This window comes from Nilaparvata lugens, chromosome 4, assembly GCF_014356525.2.
Source record: "Nilaparvata lugens isolate BPH chromosome 4, ASM1435652v1, whole genome shotgun sequence".
NCBI classification, from domain to species: Eukaryota; Metazoa; Arthropoda; class Insecta; order Hemiptera; family Delphacidae; genus Nilaparvata; species Nilaparvata lugens.
In genome coordinates, this window is record NC_052507.1 from 80,368,448 (window position 1) to 80,388,996 (window position 20,549).

The following is a 20,549-nucleotide window of genomic DNA, read 5'->3' on the forward strand; positions in this document are numbered from 1 at the left end:
CCGTAAATGAATAAATGAATATCACAACTGAAATAGAGAGCAAACCTTTGTTTAGGAGGAAATTAAAAGACTCGAATAGTGCTTTTACAGTGCTACAGAACTTTTCGAATCAAGACAAGTTGAACTCATGATTGCTGTGTTCAGAAATAAAAGTATTAATTCACATCATATCTATGTACTTTATTGTATATAACAATTGTAAATATATGATTGTTATGGTGACTTACTCAGTTATGTACATGCAGAAATTAAGCATATTTTTAATAACACAGGTTATGATGTGGCAATTAATATCTGGGTAGAATGGATCCCTGCAAGCCATTTTTTAAAAATATACAGCAATTTGACTCTTCACTGTTTATTAATGCTGCAGGCTCTTACTTTTCAAAGATATCTTGAATATATAGATCTAATAAGCGATCTACATGAGCACTTTACTAGAGAGTGTATTCAAGTTGATACCGGTCAGGCTTTTATTCGGTTGAGGAGATGTTAACTGGTGAAATTCCATTATAATATTGTTTGAATGCCAGACATTATAGTAATCATCGGTTTAAAACATGCCATGAAAAATTGACGGTAGGTACCACATATACTGACTGTGTAGAAACATATACTCCCTATGTTACCTATGCATTACCTTGACTTGTTAGCCTATAATGTGTATTATTTTGTGTACTAGTTTCTGTGTTTGTATCAACTATTCATATGACTACTCGTACAGTCCGGGTCCTGTAGCTTTTTTCTTATCGGTGAGGGGCACTAGACTTCAATACTACCCTTTCAAAACATCCAACATTTTTGAAATGTATCTTTTCATAAGCAACAGAAGCTCTTTTTCATCTTTTCAAAAGCAACTTGTTGCATCCGAAAAGATATACAAGGAGCATTTCGGAGTTACGTCCTTTTAGCACAACAGCCTGTCAGCTGACATTCGTTCAACAAGCTCTTTCCATTGTTGGTGATACGTTGCAGCTCTCTCATTCATGAAGAAAAACAGTGACAGTGGTGCACTGCGAGATCCACCACGGACAGACGGGTGGCTTGTACGGGCTCGGCCAGTTCATCGACAACCGCATCCATTCCCACAGCAACCCCACCGCAACGAGATCTACAACGGCCATCAGGGTGGCGTCTTCATCTTGGGCGAAGGCCGCGGCTTGATCGAGCATAACAATATCTATGGTGAGTGAATTGCAAACATCACTATGTTATGCCTAGTCCTCAGTCGCTGGCCCGCGTTGGTCTTGCCATCTACACTGCAATGTGGCCAGTGCCCAATCAAGGCCAGCGTCAAACAATACATGCACAATGGAAACTCGGCTAGAATCGTGACGTCAAAATCCGCCATCTTGAAAGAAAGCCAATCTAGCCAGTGCCGCCCAGAGTGGCAATGATTTAGCCAGTTCTTCTGTCCTATTACATCAGCTGTTCAACTTTGTCGCCTTGACAAAATGTAGCTTGTATCAGAATTTATAAGAGTTTTTCCAATCACTTGATAAATCAAAATTATTCATTATATCACAAATATTTTATTCGATAATTTATTAGATACTCATTTACACAGAAAAATCAGCAAAACAAACGACAAAACAGGCATTGGTTGACTTGTGTGGATGGGTGGTTTGGCCTTCATTGGCCTACGGTGGGGGGCTGGCCTCCGCTCGAGAAAAATTGGAGCGATGGCCAATGAAGGCCAGCGCTGGCAAACTACCCATCGACACACTGGCGGTGGTCATCATTGGGCCAACATGTGGCTGCGGCATAAGGACCCTTATTACTGCCTTGGCGGCTCCACCGGTTTATTACCGCGTGTCAGCGCGTTCTACTGACTGCTACAAGTCACCACCAGGTTTCTAGTGGTCGGTGATATCTGTATTCGCCTCACGTGTTTGTGCTGTCCACGTTCGCAGCAGATGATGTCGAATCGATGACATGAATCATTTTGTAGTGGGATAGCACTAGGTGAACTAGAGACTCGACTGCACTGGATATAGAGTGCTGTCTTTGAGTCTTTCAACCCGGCTCACCCTGAGGGTTGAAGGTTGGGGCCGGCAACGATAAGATAGCCTTGGATGCAGTAGCTAGATTTTAGGAGTTGATAAGTGACGTCGTTCGGCCCCTCGAAATAAACTCCTAATAGCCGCCTCTCTTATTTGGAAAGTCCAGAAAGTTGGTTATGTATTATAATTTAAACCATTTATTCATTAATGCTCATGTTTTCCTAGTTTTATCCCAACCTAGCAAATAATAACAGTTTAGTTTGTTGAAACATCAACTTGATAAATAGCCTACTTCTAATGATAAATCTATAATATAATAAAGGAAGGAATCGGCTTATACATTGTCACGATGTATATCGTAACTAGAGAAAGGAATTGAATTTAGGGCTCATTTATTCGACGCTCGGCTATCTTTCATAGAATCTGAGGGGTCAACGTTCAAGCCAGCCACTGGCCTACCGCTCAGCGATGCTGCGCATCCTCTCTCCCCTCCCTCTCGATCACTGAGGGAGGCTCGAGAAAGGCCAGCAAGAGGCAGTCGAGTTCGGAGAGCCAAGTCGAGCGGTCGAGAGAGGTGAGAAGGAAGCAGCGAGCAGCTAGCCACGTCACAGTACACCAGTACGAAGTGAACTCCGATTTCTTCAGCGACCGGGAGTTGTGTCGAGGCTAAAGTCGATTAGCCTCTCACACAGTGAACTCCACTGCTCTACACTCGTTTGGGCGAGTGTTGAACGACATTTAACCTGTTTGGACGACGGGTTGCCAGTTTCGACCAACGACAACACGTCAGGTTTGGTCGAAACCTGACTCCCCATTGGTAGGCCACCAGTGGGGCATCGAGGCGAGAAAGGACGTCTAGGAAGGCCAGGAAAAGCCTTTCCCGCAACTCCGCGGACGATCCGGACCCCAGGAGGACAGCTGGTGCCCGGCCAGTAGGACTTAGGAAAGTCCAGAGTGCTGGCCGCCGCAGCGCACTAGTCCAGTGCGGGATCGCAAGAGGACGTCTAGGAAGGCCAGGAAAAGCCTTTCCCGCAACTCCGCGGACGATCCGGACCCCAGGAGGACAGCTGGTGCCCGGCCAGTAGGACTTAGGAAAGTCCAGAGTGCTGGCCGCCGCAGCGCAGTAGTCCAGTGCGGGATCGCAAGAGGACGTCTAGGAAGGCCAGGAAAAGCCTTTCCCGCAACTCCGCGGACGATCCGGACCCCAGGAGGACAGCTGGTGCCCGGCCAGTAGGACTTAGGAAAGTCCAGAGTGCTGGCCGCCGCAGCGCAGTAGTCCAGTGCGGGATCGCAAGAGGACGTCTAGGAAGGCCAGGAAAAGCCTTTCCCGCAACTCCGCGGACGATCCGGACCCCAGGAGGACAGCTAGTGCCCGGCCAGTAGGACTTAGGAAAGTCCAGAGTGCTGGCCGCCGCAGCGCACTGGTCCAGTGCGGGATCGCAAGAGGACGTCTAGGAAGGCCAGGAAAAGCCTTTCCCGCAACTCCGCGGACGATCCGGACCCCAGGAGGACAGCTAGTGCCCGGCCAGTAGGACTTAGGAAAGTCCAGAGTGCTGGCCGCCGCAGCGCAGTAGTCCAGTGCGGGATCGCAAGAGGACGTCTAGGAAGGCCAGGAAAAGCCTTTCCCGCAACTCCGCGGACGATCCGGACCCCAGGAGGACAGCTATTGCCCGGCCAGTAGGACTTAGGAAAGTCCAGAGTGCTGGCCGCCGCAGCGCAGTAGTCCAGTGCGGGATCGCAAGAGGACGTCTAGGAAGCCAGGAAAAGCCTTTCCCGCAACTCCGCGGACGATCCGGACCCCAGGAGGACAGCTAGTGCCCGGCCAGTAGGACTTAGGAAAGTCCAGAGTGCTGGCCGCCGCAGCGCACTAGTCCAGTGCGGGATCGCAAGAGGACGTCTAGGAAGGCCAGGAAAAGCCTTTCCCGCAACTCCGCGGACGATCCGGACCCCAGGAGGACAGCTAGTGCCCGGCCAGTAGGACTTAGGAAAGTCCAGAGTGCTGGCCGCCGCAGCGCACTAGTCCAGTGCGGGATCGCAAGAGGACGTCTAGGAAGGCCAGGAAAAGCCTTTCCCGCAACTCCGCGGCCGATCCGGACCCCAGGAGGACAGCTAGTGCCCGGCCAGTAGGACTTAGGAAAGTCCAGAGTGCTGGCCGCCGCAGCGCACTAGTCCAGTGCGGGATCGCAAGAGGACGTCTAGGAAGGCCAGGAAAAGCCTTTCCCGCAACTCCGCGGCCGATCCGGACCCCGGAGGACAGCTAGTGCCCGCCAGTAGGACTTAGGGAAGTCCAGAGCGCGGGCCGCCGCAGCGCACCAAACCAGTGCGGAACCGGAAGAGGACCTCTGGGAAGGCCAGGGAAAGCCTTTACCAGAGCTCCGCAACCAACCCGGACCCCGGGAAGACACCCGGTGCCCGAGGACTAAGACTTAGTCCCGACACGAAGCCCTTTCTCACGACTAACACTGCAAGGTTCCTGTTCCCTTCTTTCCGCGACCAACCCTGTTTGGCAGTGCGAAAGCACGGCCCCTCTTTCCTAAAAGAGGGAAACATTCCTCCAAAGCACTCAAAACCCTGTTTCAACCCCCAACCCGAGCGAGGGTGGTTGACGGACGCCCCACCAAGACTCCCGTCCCCTGCCGCGGCCCTCCCCAGTCGCCGACTGAGTTTAGCCGGCCCAGAGCGACACTGGGAACTCTGATAGAGAAAGGTGTGGGCAAAAATCTACTCAGAAGATTGGCACACGAACGTGGGGCCCAAGGCAGGAGGAGTAAAGCAGCAATGAGTGCAGAAGAGAAATGTAATCGCGCCGGAGAAGACCAGGAGGCGCGAGAGGATAACAGCGATCCAGGAGTGTCCTGGATTTACAAACTCCACCGGAATGAAGCAGTGGATCTAGCAGCATCAGCAGGGCTACCTACAACAGGTACCATGGCAGAGCTCAGGAGAGCTCTTGTCGAAAACCACCGGAGGACAATGGTGGAGGCCGCCGGTCTAAACAGGATCGGTGGCGGAGCTGGCACAGGTCAGGAAGAGGAAGGAGCTGCAGCTTTGTGGCCACCAGTCGCGGAGGCCACTGCATGTTCCAGACTGGAAGAAATACCCAAGGAGACGTCTCCAGAGTTTGATGGAGACTCCAGCAACTCCTGGGTGTACAGAGTGCACGATCAAGGCTTGATTGATCTACTACTCGACTCAGTGCTGACAGAGAGCACAAGTACGAGCCTGAGGAGGGCTCTACTGGAGCAACGACAGCGGATTGTTGCGATGCTCCCCGTTCTGGATAATGGGGAGGAGGCGCTTCGTCGAAGAGCGCGAAGGCCAGCACCAGTTAGCGAGGAGGCAGAGCCTGCGCTGGTGAGGCCGGAGATGCCGGAGAGGCATAATAACATGTCTAGGCATGTGTTGAGGTCACCTACCAGTCCAGCGGTGCCTGCTACATCCTGTATGGACCCGGGTGCCGTGTGTGACAAGGTTCGAGGGTGGCGGCTCTCATATGATGGGGGTGGAGATGCTCCAAGTTTTATGGAGCGGCTCGAGGAGCTGCAACAAGCATATGGCTTGTCTGGCAGACAGTTATTTCCAGCGCTACCTGAAATGTTAGCGGGGAAATGTTCCTTATGGATGAGGAATAGGAGAGAACAGTGGAGACACTGGGACGATTTCCTGAGAGACTTTCGGTCTCGTTACTATCCACCTACTTATGTGGAGGATCTTGAGAATGAAATTCTCGACAGGCGGCAGAAAGAAGGCGAGCTCATAGACGACTATGTTGAGGAGCTGCTAACGCTGATGAGGAGAAGAGGTGGTTTTTCAGAGAGTAGCCAGGTACAGAGATTGTACAAAAATCTTTTACCACGCTACAAGCTCTACATCAGGGAGGCTGAAGTGTACACCACCGACGACTTGCTACACTTAGCGAGGCAATATGAACGAATTAAGTTCGAGGAAAAGAGTGCTCAACAGAGACAACGAGCTGTGAAGCAGGAGGAGGTGAGGAAGCAGACCAAGCCTCGACAGGAGACGACTACTACACAGCGCCGGAGTGAACAGCCTACAGAAGGACCCTTGTGTTGGCAGTGCAAGAAGGTGGGACACTGGAGATCAGAGTGTCCGGAGGTTTCACTCTGCTCAAAGTGCGGGAAGCCACGACCAAATTGTTCCTGTGAGAGAGAGCAGAAGAAGACTTCTGATAAAACAGCTGTGGTTAAAACGAGGCTTCAAATCCAGCTAGAGCCGGAGCTCCAGGATGACAGCCGTCTCTTCACTACGGTGGAAATACGAGACAGACAGTATAGTGCTCTTCTCGACACCGGAGCAGAGTCCAACTATATTAGCTCTAAAGCTTTTTATAGTTTGGAAGCAGTGGAACGAGAGCCTGTGCAGCGCGGCGCTGCTATGGCTAATGGAGCGGCTGCACGTCTGCGAGGTGGTGTTTTAATCAACTTGAAAATCGGCAGAATATCCCTTTCAACAACACTCACAATAATGGATGGGCTTTCTCCAGATATTCTGCTTGGTATGGAGTTTCTTCGTGAGCACCGGGTGAAAATAGACCCCTATTCCCGGTCAGTGGAATGGGATCCTTGTCTCGTCAAAAAGCACATTGGAGACGATATTTCCACTCCAAAAGTGGGAAAAGGAGCTGTCAACTCGAGGCTGGCTACTGTTAAAACCCAGCCTGACATAGGGAGGTCAAGGAAGCCACCTGTAATTATTCCTGTGAAGAAGCAGGAGAAGGAGAAGTTTCCTCAAGTCCAGAAACACGTAGGAGCCGTGTGGAAGACTGGAAAAGAGGAATTTATTTCTCAGAAAATTTCTCCAGCCCGTGGAAAGTTCATTTGCTGGCACTGTAAACGAGCTGGGCACTGGAGGTTCAACTGTCCGGAAAAACTGTACCGGAGGCGGAAGAAGGAGGATCATTTTCAGCAAGGAGCTGGAGATAATCGTCGAGCAGTGCAGTCTAGAAGACTGCCGGTGCTGGAAACTACACTCAAAGTAGTTTCAGATATTAGAAACAAGAATTATAATGCCAACCGGTATTATAATTGGAAAAGGAGGACGATGAAGGTGAACTCTGGACAGCTAGTCTACAGGAAGGAGTGTCACCTGTCCTCGGGTGCTAATCAGCTTGCCGCGAAGTTAGCGCCGGAATTTTCTGGCCCTATGAGGTCGAGGAAATGTTGAGTGCCGGTAAGAGGTTTACTGTGCACGAGAAGGGCACCAAGCTCCAGCCACACCTGCCCGAAGATGAGGAAGAGGATGGTGATGGAGCAGTTGCGGAAAAGGTGGACGGAATTCGAGCGGATGGACAGCAGGAGGCCAAGCGAGTCTATAGAGGGTCGCTGCCTATCCGGAGGATGGGATACCAGAGAGGTGTCACGCGCCGCCAATAAGGAGGTAAGAGGCGAGAAGGGGTGAATATCATAAGAGTTCAATCATATCACAGCTTTAGAGCTATTTTTGATTCATAAATTATCCCATTTAAAATGAGGAAATTAAATTTTTTTATCAAAGACAAAATTGCATAGAAATTGAAGAAAATTAATTCAGAATTATTAGCACGAATTTATTAGCCGAATTTTGAAAATTAATAGCATTAGCACGATTCCGAAAATAATGAAAATATTAAAAGACTGACAATATTATTGTTATTGAAAGAAATTGGTCAATAGCTTATTAAAAGGAAACAGCATATTCCGTTTAATTTTTCTCATAAAATAGAGTACTATTTAAACTAAATGGCAACTCAACCATTACAGTTTAATTAATATAATCAGTCAGAAGGCACTGGCTGGTTTAAATGGAAAAAAAATTATTATTGACAAATCAATACGTTTCTTTTGATCTGAAGGCAATCCCAATAATTTCAGATTGAAATTTATTTACAATATTAAGGTGTGACCAAGCAAGGATAATCAAGAAAATTTTCTACAGTCTATGACTAGTTAATAACAGCTAAAATCGATTCCAACTAGACTAAATTTTCTTAATCGGTACGTTACCGATATTGTTGTAACCAGGTACAGGTTAACAAACAAAACTTGCAGTAGCTTGTTTTCTACTTGCCATAAATGGATGATGGCGAAATGAGTGGATAGAGAATATTAGAAAATATTATAGATCAGTATAATATGATCTGACTAGTATTTTAACCATGAGGTAATGGTTATAATAATTGAAATCATTTAATGAAGCTGGTGGTAATTGCTTTAATCCCTGTAAAGTTTTACGATGCAGTTAATTAACAGACGTTATTATACTGTGGGATAAAAGTGAATTACGTTGCAATTAATTATTCATGTGGAATGAATAAATTGCGTTTGATTGTGAGTCGAGATGTACTACAATCGGAGGTTATTAGCTTCAGATTCTGATTAAAATTTTCTAATATTTCACTTGAAAATAAAGTCGGAGGACTTACTATAAATTGAAATGAAATAATTATTATTTCAATTGGAATAAATTCTACGTTGGATCGAAAAGTTGTTTGTGCTGTGCTGTGCAGATAAGATAAACGCTATCTCAATTGGCTAACTGCTATCGCCGAGCTTCTTGTCTGTAGCAGAGAATTACTTCTCCTTTTCAATAACAATTTATAAAATTGAATTCATGAGAATTCTAGCTTTTCCAGATATTCTACTGTTATTGAGTCAGTCTGAGTTTGATTGTGCTATTGTTAGTTTGGAATTAGATCACGTCTCGAGAGTGAATCTAATTTTTACTCAGCCTAACATCATGAGTTTATTGACGGTGCATAAGTTCATTCAATTTATTACTATTTTTGTGCTGATCGTTGTGATTATTTTTCGGAAAATCAATACTTCCAGAGTATGAGTTAATTAACAGCTGTTTTGTCATTATACCACGCCTTGTGTGAATAATTACTTTGAAAAAGTGAATTAAGATTTATTTCGGGGTGAAATAAGTCTTGGAGTGAGAGAGAGAGAGATTGAGCAATAAATGTTCACTGATTGTGAATTAATTAGCAGATGTTATCTGTTATAATAAACACACTGTCATTTATATCCAATGGATGGTTACTTTGCATAAGTAAATCATGTGATTGATTTCATTATTGAAATGAACAGTGGGAAGTGGAATATTGAGTTGAAATTTATAGTTCCGATTTTATTATTGTGATATAGTGAGAAGGCTGAGATCCTCATAACAGATCGAAAATGAATTATTATTTCGACCACATTTAATTGTGATATAAAATCGAAATATGTGGTGTAACATCACAACTAGTGGCTTCATCTCAACCATATAATTCAGTATTCCTCATCATATTATCATCTCTCATATTTTATTGTGAACAATAAGTTGCTGATACGCTGAACTAACTGAGGGTATCCATCACTCTGACACTTGGCAATTTTCCTGGACTCCAATTCACCTCTATCGACTTCTGCCTTCTGTGAAGTGATACATTGTTGTGTATCACGTTTCTTCTTGAGGATGGGGACTGCAACTTGAGTCTACTTCCTCGACGAGCTCCTGGTATTATTGGAGCTGTATCTCAGCAGACTATTGCTGAGACCTCGACGAGTTCCTGGTCGTGTTCGAGATTCATCCCAGCTGTCTGATGCTGGAAAGTAAGGCAGTGTGAGAACACGGCCATGCAGGGCGAAAGCCCGGCACATGCAGTGCGCAAGCACGGCGAAGCTAGGCAGTGTGAAAACACGGCCATGCAGGGCGAAAGCCCGGCACATGCAGTGCGCAAGCACGGCGAAGCTAGGCAGTGTGAAAACACGGCCATGCAGGGCGAAAGCCCGGCACATGCAGTGCGCAAGCACGGCGAAGCAAGGCAGTGTGAAAACACGGCCATGCAGGGCGTAAGCCCGGCACATGCAGTGCGCAAGCACGGCGAAGCAAGGCAGTGTGAAAACACGGCCATGCAGGGCGAAAGCCCGGCACATGCAGTGCGCAAGCACGGCGTTTCCCTTGCAATGTTGTTTGGGTTCCCAGAACCTGTCTGAGGTGTTGTTCACCTTGTTTTTTGTGTTACCCGCCCCTCCTGGCAGTGCGAGAGCACCGCGACTCTCATCTGCAGTGCGGAAGCACGGCGTCCTCGGCAGTGTGGAAACACGGCAACTCTGCAGTGCGGGAGCACGGCGTCCTTTTCGCGATGCGAAAGCATAGCGTTCCTGGCAGTGCGGAAGCACGGCGCCCCGGGCAGTGCGAAAGCACGGCGTTCCTTTTGCAGTGCGCAAGCACCGCGTCCTTATTTTTGCAGTGCGAGAGCACGGCGACTCATTGCAGTGCGGAAGCACGGCGTTTCCCTTGCAATGTTATTTAGGTTCTCAGAACCTGTCTGAGGTGTTGTTCACCTCGTTTTTTTTTGTGTTATCCGCCCTTCCTGGCAGTGCGAAAGCACCGCGACTCTCATCTGCAGTGCGGAAGCACGGCGTCCCCGGCAGTGTGGAAACACGGCAACTCTGCAGTGCGGGAGCACGGCGTCCTTTTCGCGATGCGAAAGCATAGCGTTCCTGGCAGTGCAGAAGCACGGCGCCCCGGGCAGTGCGAAAGCACGGCATTCCTTTGGCAGTGCGAAAGCACCGCGTCCTTATTTTTGCAGTGCAAAAGCACGGCGCTTCTTGCAGTGCGAAAGCACGGCGTCCCCCATCGCAGTGCGCAAGCACGGCATGCAGGGCGAAAGCCCGGCCCGCAGGGCGAAAGCCCGGCAAAGGTAGTGCGCGAGCTTGACCAAGGCAGTGTGGGAACACTGCAGCCAGATTGCGAGCTCGTCCGAACGTCGTGCGCAAGCATGACACATCGGTCAGTGAGTGTCTGGATTGTCATTACGCGGACGCACACCTTCGCGGTGTGGGAACACCGCGGCAGTGTGAAAACACGGCACGCAGTGCGCAAGCACGGCCTGCAGGGCGAAAGCCCGGCGATTTGTTTCTGTGTTTGTGTGTTTTTGTGTTTCTGTGTTTTTTGTGTTTCTGTGTTTTTTGTGCGTTTTGTGTACCCTGTGTTGTCCCTCCTGGCAGTGCGAGAGCACCGCGACTCTTACCTGCAGTGCGACAGCACGGCGTCCTTTTGCAGTGTGAAAACACGGCGACTCGGCAGTGCGAAAGCACGGCGTCCATTTATGTACAGTGCGAAGCACGACACTTCCCGGCAGTGTCCTGCAAGTGTGACACGGCGCTCCCCGGCAGTGCGAAAGCACAGCACTCTCACCTGCAGTGCGGAAGCACGGCGTCCTGGGCAGTGCGGAAGCACGGCGACTCGGCAGTGCGAAAGCACCGCGTCCTTATTTTTGCAGTGCGAGAGCACGGCGACTCTTTGCAGTGCGGAAGCACGGCGTTTCCCTTGCAATGCTACTTAGGTTCTCAGAACCTGTCTGAGGTGTTGTTCACCTCGTTTTTTTTTTGTGTTACCCGCCCTTCCTGGCAGTGCGAGAGCACGGCGCTCTCATCTGCAGTGCGGAAGCACGGCGTCCTCGGCAGTGTGGAAACACGGCAACTCTGCAGTGCGGGAGCACGGCGTCCTTTTCGCGATGCGAAAGCATGGCGTTCCTGGCAGTGCGGAAGCACGGCGCCCCGGGCAGTGCGAAAGCACGGCATTCCTTTTGCAGTTCGAAAGCACCGCGTCCTTATTTTTGCAATGCGAAAGCACGGCGTTTCTTGCAGTGCGAAAGCACGGCGTCCCCCATCGCAGTGCGGAAGCACGGCGGCCTCTTGCAGTGTGCAAACACGGCGTCCCCCATTGCAGTGCGGAAGCACGGCGGTCCTTTGCAGTGCGAAAGCACGGCGCTTCTTGCAGTGCGGAAGCACGGCGTCCCCCATCGCAGTGCGGAAGCACGGCGGCCTCTTGCAGTGTGCAAACACGGCGTCCCCCATTGCAGTGCGGAAGCACGGCGGTCCTTTGCAGTGCGAAAGCACGGCGCTTCTTGCAGTGCGGAAGCACGGCGTCCCCCATCGCAGTGCGGAAGCACGGCGGCCTCTTGCAGTGTGCAAACACGGCGTCCCCCATTGCAGTGTGGAAGCACGGCGGTCCTTTGCAGTGCGAAAGCACGGCGTTTCTTGCAGTGCGAAAGCACGGCGTCCCCCATCGCAGTGCGGAAGCACGGCGGCCTCTTGCAGTGTGCAAACACGGCGTCCCCCATTGCAGTGCGGAAGCACGGCGGTCCTTTGCAGTGCGAAAGCACGGCGTTTCTTGCAGTGCGAAAGCACGGCGTCCCCCATCGCAGTGCGGAAGCACAGCGGTCTCTTGCAGTGTGCGAACACGGCGTCTCAACGCAGTGCGAAAGCACGGCGCAGATCTTCAAGATCTTCTCTGAAGCTAGGCCTAGGATCTGGCCGGGTAGCTTGCTCATTTCTTCGGATGGTGCCGACGCATCACCACCGGTTGGTGAGGAACCAACCTGGCGCCCAGTTTATGTTCGGTCTATGTTGACCGGCGGAGAGGCGGCAGAATGTACTCAGGCATTTGGGACATTCTGTCTGCTGTTTACCCCTTCCATCCTCACCCCCCCCCTCTCCTCCCCCCCTCTTTCCCCCCCCCTTCCCTTAGTAGGAACAGTGTGTCACGATGTATATCGTAACTAGAGAAAGGAATTGAATTTAGGGCTCATTTATTCGACGCTCGGCTATCTTTCATAGAATCTGAGGGGTCAACGTTCAAGCCAGCCACTGGCCTACCGCTCAGCGATGCTGCGCATCCTCTCTCCCCTCCCTCTCGATCACTGAGGGAGGCTCGAGAAAGGCCAGCAAGAGGCAGTCGAGTTCGGAGAGCCAAGTCGAGCGGTCGAGAGAGGTGAGAAGGAAGCAGCGAGCAGCTTGCCACGTCACAGTACACCAGTACGAAGTGAACTCCGATTTCTTCAGCGACCGGGAGTTGTGTCGAGGCTAAAGTCGATTAGCCTCTCACACAGTGAACTCCACTGCTCTACACTCGTTTGGCGAGTGTTGAACGACATTTAACCTGTTTGGACGACGGGTTGCCAGTTTCGACCAACGACAACACGTCAGGTTTGGTCGAAACCTGACTCCCCATTGGTAGGCCACCAGTGGGGCATCGAGGCGAGAAAGGACGTCTAGGAAGGCCAGGAAAAGCCTTTCCCGCAACTCCGCGGACGATCCGGACCCCAGGAGGACAGCTGGTGCCCGGCCAGTAGGACTTAGGAAAGTCCAGAGTGCTGGCCGCCGCAGCGCACTAGTCCAGTGCGGGATCGCAAGAGGACGTCTAGGAAGGCCAGAAAAGCCTTTCCCGCAACTCCGCGGACGATCCGGACCCCAGGAGGACAGCTGGTGCCCGGCCAGTAGGACTTAGGAAAGTCCAGAGTGCTGGCCGCCGCAGCGCACTAGTCCAGTGCGGGATCGCAAGAGGACGTCTAGGAAGGCCAGGAAAAGCCTTTCCCGCAACTCCGCGGACGATCCGGACCCCAGGAGGACAGCTGGTGCCCGGCCAGTAGGACTTAGGAAAGTCCAGAGTGCTGGCCGCCGCAGCGCACTAGTCCAGTGCGGGATCGCAAGAGGACGTCTAGGAAGGCCAGGAAAAGCCTTTCCCGCAACTCCGCGGACGATCCGGACCCCAGGAGGACAGCTAGTGCCCGGCCAGTAGGACTTAGGAAAGTCCAGAGTGCTGGCCGCCGCAGCGCACTGGTCCAGTGCGGGATCGCAAGAGGACGTCTAGGAAGGCCAGGAAAAGCCTTTCCCGCAACTCCGCGGACGATCCGGACCCCAGGAGGACAGCTAGTGCCCGGCCAGTAGGACTTAGGAAAGTCCAGAGTGCTGGCCGCCGCAGCGCAGTAGTCCAGTGCGGGATCGCAAGAGGACGTCTAGGAAGGCCAGGAAAAGCCTTTCCCGCAACTCCGCGGACGATCCGGACCCCAGGAGGACAGCTATTGCCCGGCCAGTAGGACTTAGGGAAGTCCAGAGCGCGGGCCGCCGCAGCGCAGTAGTCCAGTGCGGGATCGCAAGAGGACGTCTAGGAAGGCCAGGAAAAGCCTTTCCCGCAACTCCGCGGCCGATCCGGACCCCAGGAGGACAGCTAGTGCCCGGCCAGTAGGACTTAGGGAAGTCCAGAGCGCGGGCCGCCGCAGCGCACCAAACCAGTGCGGAACCGGAAGAAGACCTCTGGGAAGGCCAGGGAAAGCCTTTACCAGAGCTCCGCAACCAACCCGGACCCCGGGAAGACACCCGGTGCCCGAGGACTAAGACTTAGTCCCGACACGAAGCCCTTTCTCACGACTAACACTGCAAGGTTCCTGTTCCCTTCTTTCCGCGACCAACCCTGTTTGGCAGTGCGAAAGCACGGCCCCTCTTTCCTAAAAGAGGGAAACATTCCTCCAAAGCACTCAAAACCCTGTTTCAACCCCCAACCCGAGCGAGGGTGGTTGACAGACGCCCCACCAAGACTCCCGTCCCCTGCCGCGGCCCTCCCCAGTCGCCGACTGAGTTTAGCCGGCCCAGAGCGACACTGGGAACTCTGATAGAGATAGGTGTGGGCAAAAATCTACTCAGAACATGTTGGGGATGGGAAATACACAAACGACGCATCATCACGTCTCAACTACTCAACTGATTAACTTGAAATGTTGCTTATAGATTCTTTATTTACTGAGGATGGTTATAGGCCTTTTTCAAATCGTTCAAGATCTTAGTAGGTAGATTTTGTAAAGTTTTCAGTTGCCAGGGTTCACGGGTTACACCTGCTAATGGACAATTATTTGCTCTTTAAATATGAGTGCTCTACAGTAAGATTGTAAACTTTAATTATATGTGTCTGTTTTTGCAGTGACTCAATGTGGATTGTGAAGACACAGAAGGGGACGCATTTGGATCTTGAATCATGAATGTTGAATCTTGATGCTCACAGAAAAGGAAGTCAACCAGACAGGTGGGACACACAACTTAAGTTACTTATTCTCAGTTATAATTAAGTATACTTACTTAAGGATTGAGACCACAATAGGAGGCATAAAGTCCCTTGATAAGTTTGAAAACAGAGACGTTATAGTGAGGTCCACGTTATAATGGCAGTGGAGGAAAGTAGGAGAACAACGTTGCCAATTATCTGCCTTGTCACTGCCTTCTGAAGAGGATAGCTTGGTCAATTTTACCACCAACTTTGGTCAATATCTATAGTTAGTTCCTAAAGGTAGTGGAGAAAAATAGAAGAACAACATTGCCAATAATTATACATAAATATCAGATGTACTGGTATCAGCTATCCTCTTCAAAAGACAGAATTAATAAAACAGTCAGCGAAAAGTAGGACGTCTTTGATTTTCAGCTTTGGTCAATATACAGATTTTAATTTATCATTAGCTCGCTGGAATAAAAATTGTTTACGTATTTCAGAAGGCGTTGCACATTCAATCAAGAAGAAAACGCTGAGTCAAGATGAATACAATAGCTTACCTACTGTTTATTTACGGAACGTAAATAATAGCTCAATTCGTTTTCATCTTGTTAAAAATTCATTGACATTGATATTAGCGCAAAATAATAACAATGAGGCTCAATTAGGTATCCGTGACCTCTTACTGGTAATAGACGAATATGCATCGATAAATAAATACAACATTACGATTGGAATAGATTCTTTTGATATTGACTCCGAGTTTACATGCTTGGACATTTTAAGTTTAGTAATTAAAACTAAAAACCTGAATTATGTATTCTATTACAGAGGAATAAACAATCTAAAGTTCTTGGATATACCACATGAAAACGATGGCTCTGAAGATTGTCCAAAAGGATACCTACCGTATGATTCTATTCTTTATGCTTATTTGAACAGTATGATAGAACTCAGGAACTTTATTCAACAGTATGATGTTCTGAATGCGGATTTATATAGGGGAGTACTATCATCACTGAATAGTAATATCTCTTCTTCAGCAGCATGTATTCAAGAGATAAGGCGAAACGAGATGAACATCTACGACAATCGACTTAAGACTTTCCTGTGGCCGACATCCACTACATATCGAATGGGCTTCTGTTTAGAAAATGAAGGAAAATACGTCTCCTACAATGAAACAACAAAGTCATTCTTAACTAAGGAAAAGTATATTCTAGTCAGTAGAGACACCCAAATCATGCTGAATGCTGAGCTGCTGAAGAATATTCTAAAAGTTGACATCACAAATTGTAAGATGCCAAAAATAACTTGGATGGATGGAGTTCCAGGGTGTGGTAAAACTCACTTTATCCTTCAGCAACATACACCAGGTAAAGATCTCATTTTGTGTCAGACAAGAGCTGGAATAAATGAAATTAGGCAAGAGGTGAATAGAATTCACAAAAATAAATATGAAAGAATAATTAAACAGGATTATAGAACAGTTTCATCTTTTATAATAAACGGATCAAAAAAGCAGTACAAACGTGTTTTCATAGATGAAGCAGTATTAATGCATGCAGGTTTCGTGGGATTTGTCTCATCTCTCGCTGGTGCTTCTGAGATTATTCTGCTAGGAGATTCAAACCAAATACCTTACATAGAGAGAAGTAAATTAACAGCTGAATGGTCACACATTTCATCTCTCTGTGAGAAGAGAATCCATCAAACAGTAACTAGAAGGTGTCCAATAGACGTCTGCTACATCCTTTCCAGCTACTACCAGGACATTAGTACGAAAAATGAGGTCCTGTTATCCGTCAGACCTCCAATAACAAATGGAGAACTTGGACCACTTGAACCTAACACTCTGATTCTTACATTCACTCAGCTCGAGAAGAAAACAGTGCTAGAAGAGCTGCAATCAAAACTTCACCCTTCAGTTAAAGTCCATACAATTCATGAAGCACAGGGCTTAACTCACAAGAATGTAGTTCTGATAAGGAACAATAAAAAACAACTTGGAATATATAACAGCACACAACATGTAATAGTAGCAATGAGCAGACACACACAAACCTTCAGATATATCACAACAGGGCAAGAAGATTTAGTGCTGACCCTAATTCGAAAACTAAAGGATGTTAGTGAAGAGTTTCTCTTAAGCTGGAATGAAAGAAACATGGAAGGGATTAATGAGAGTTTAAATAATGAGTAACAACAACTTATCAAATTTGCTCAGCTTCGAGGATCTTGATTATTTTGAAGAAATAAACGATGAAGTGATCAACAACAGTCAACAACTTTGTGCAGCATTGAGTTCTTGTGATTTGAGCATCTTCTGTCTCAATATAAGGAGTATCAGAAGAAATTTTGATGAGCTGATGATTCAATTGTGCGACATTAATTTTTCTTTTGATGTTATTATTCTAACCGAATGCTGGATTAGGACTGAATTTGTACTCCAGTCCATTCGAGGATATGATGTATTTTCCACCATAAACAACCCATTACAAAATGATGGTGTAGTTGTTTATGTTAAAGATAGTATAAATGTACAATGTGTTGAGCTACATATTAACCAGGCAAATGTCCTACATATTCGGTTGGATGCAGCAGACAAAAAGTGGAACATCCTTGCAATATACAGATCACCGTCCTTCAATGATATTACAGATTTCCTGAGTGACTTGGAATCGATCCTGAATGAATTAAGAGGGCAACAAGTCATATGTGCCGGAGACATGAATATTAACACCCTTCAAATTCGTCCACATCATCAATTGAATGACTACTGCGATCTTCTAAGCGAGCATGGGCTCAGACTCTGCATTAAACAAGCAACCAGAACTACAACAGAAACTGCTTCTTGCATAGATCACATTGCTACCAACTCCAGAGATAATCTTTTTCCAATCATTTATGAATCAACAATAACTGACCACTTCACCACAATTCTAGGAGTGCAACATATTTCGAGAAATAGTGCAAATGAAACTGGAACACATGAAATAAACGAGAAAATAGACATTAATAGCTTGAAGAATGAACTACTGAATGAGGAGTGGATTCATGTTTTAGAAGATAATAATCCAGATACATCTTATGACACCTTCTTATCAACTCTGAGACAACATATACAAAATAATATCAAGCAGCATCGGCGGCAGAAGAAGTACAAACCCATCAAACCATGGATCACCAGAGGTATAGTAGCAGCAATAAGAACCAGAAATCTACTCAACAAAAGAAGAAAGGAAGACCCAAACAACATTAACTTAACCAACTTCTATCGTCGGTATAGGAATACACTCACAGCTTTAATTCATGAAACAAAGGACCAATACTATAGAGAGAAATTGTATGAAGCTGGAAAGGATAATAAAAAAATGTGGAAAGTAATCAAAGATGCTACTGACTCTAAATCAAAAACAAAAATGAAATTGAATGCTATTAAAATAGATGATAGGATTTTCAATCTAAAGGAAAATCCAGAAACTGTGCTCAACCACATGAATAACTTTTTCACAAATGTAGGTGAAGAAATGGCGGAGACAATAATAGATTCCTTAAGAAAACCACTAGACCAAATCATATCCCAATATAAACCTGTTACAAGAACTCTACACTCCATCTACTTTCACCCAGTAACTGAAGATGAGCTTCTTGAAGCTATTAGTAGTTTGCGAAATGACAGTGCTCCAGGACTTGATGGAATCAATAATAGAACATTGAAGTCGATAAAAAATGTAATTGTAAAACCATTAATTCACATATTTAATTTAAGTCTGTCAAAAGGAATTTTTCCAAAAGCTATGAAAGAGACATGTGTTAGACCATTACATAAAGGAGGCGACAAAACAAATGCCACCAATTACAGGCCTATTTCACTTATAAGCAATATTTCTAAGATTTTGGAAAAACTGGTAAAGAAACGTCTTGTGAATTACATGGAAAAAAACAACTTACTATCTAGGAATCAATTTGGTTTTCGTGAGGGGAGGAGTACAGAAGATGCGGTATTAGAATTGTCAAATTTTGTCACAGATAAGCTAGAAAATAACAAAAAATGTGCAGCAGTGTTCCTGGACCTAGCAAAAGCTTTTGACACTGTTAATCACAGTTTGCTGCTGAAGAAATTAGAAGCCATGGGAATTAGAGGAGTTCCTCTAGCATGGTTTAGATCATACCTCTGTGACCGGCGTCAAAAAGTCAAAGTTGAAGAACATCTCAGTTCAGAGGGAACGATGAAGTTTGGGATTCCCCAAGGAACAGTTCTTGGGCCAATTCTGTATTTGGCATATGCAAATGAGCTATGTTCAATTAAGATAAGAGGAAGAGTAATAGCTTTTGCTGATGATACGTGTATACTATTTGAAGGAAACACCTGGGAGGAAGTTTTTAATCTGGCACAGGAAGAATTGATCAAAGTCGATAAATGGTTAAGAGAAAATTTGCTTACAGTAAATGCAACAAAAACGAAATTTTTAGCCTTTTCTCTGACAGAACGGACGAGACCACCGGATTCTTCAATAATCCTGCATCACTGTGGAAGCACCAACAACCCGTGTGATTGCCCTTCAATTCAACAAGTCAATGAAATAAAATATTTAGGAACAATAGTGGACAACAAATTCAAATGGGACAAGCACATTAATCTATCAATTACCCGGATCAGGAAGCTTCTCTACAAATTCTATCAACTCCGTAAAATCCTCAACTATGAGACATTAAAAACTGTTTATTTTTCTTTAGTGCAATCAATTTTAAGATACGTCATAATTATCTGGGGAGCTACGAATTTTACACATGTTGAACCTCTCTATAAACTTCAAAAACGAATACTAAAAATAATAGGCTTCAAGGAGAATCAATTCCCCACGAACATTCTTTTCAAGGACAGTAAAGTACTGAGTGTAAGACAACTCTACATCCAGGCTATCATCACGCGAATGAGGAGAAACAACGAACACATAAGACTGGCAGATCATAACCATCAAACAAGGCAGAGAAACACGTATTCAATAGTACCAAGGATGAACACTACATTTGGGCAAAGAAACTACACATATTTGGGACCAAAAATTTATAATTCAATACCAAGTTACATTAGGGAAGAATTCAATAGACACAGGTTCAAGAAAAGTTTATTTTCCTGGTTGGTTGATATTGGAGTGGAAAATTGTGAAAATTTAGTTAGACTGTAAATATTGAAACTATTTATTCTTCATTCCACTCTTTACTGTTTTTCATTTTTCTAAAAATAACCTTTCTTATTATTATCCTTAATAGAACATTAATATTTATTTACTAATTCCATAATTTTGTTTGTTTGTATTATACATTTTTACTAATTTTATTATAAAAAACTTTAATCCCATATCAGTGAATGAAGTTTGTAAATAGTAATTATTACACGCAATAAGCAACTAATTACTTATACCCCAACACATATAATATATAGTGGGGTGTATATTTATTCATTAAAATTATCATTTATTCATTGTTGAAACACCGCTGATTTATGTAGTTATATTACAATACTATATTATCAATATTCTAATGTTGCATTCAATCTTCATTGTAATTAATAAGTTTTCATAATATGTGAAATTTGCTGCATAATTGGCTGTTGTACTGTAATTTATTGTAGATTCGTGTATGAACCAGAATGTATTGTAACTTACTTGAATAAATAAAATTTGAATTTGAATTTGATAAGTGACGTCGTTCGGCCCCTCGAAATAA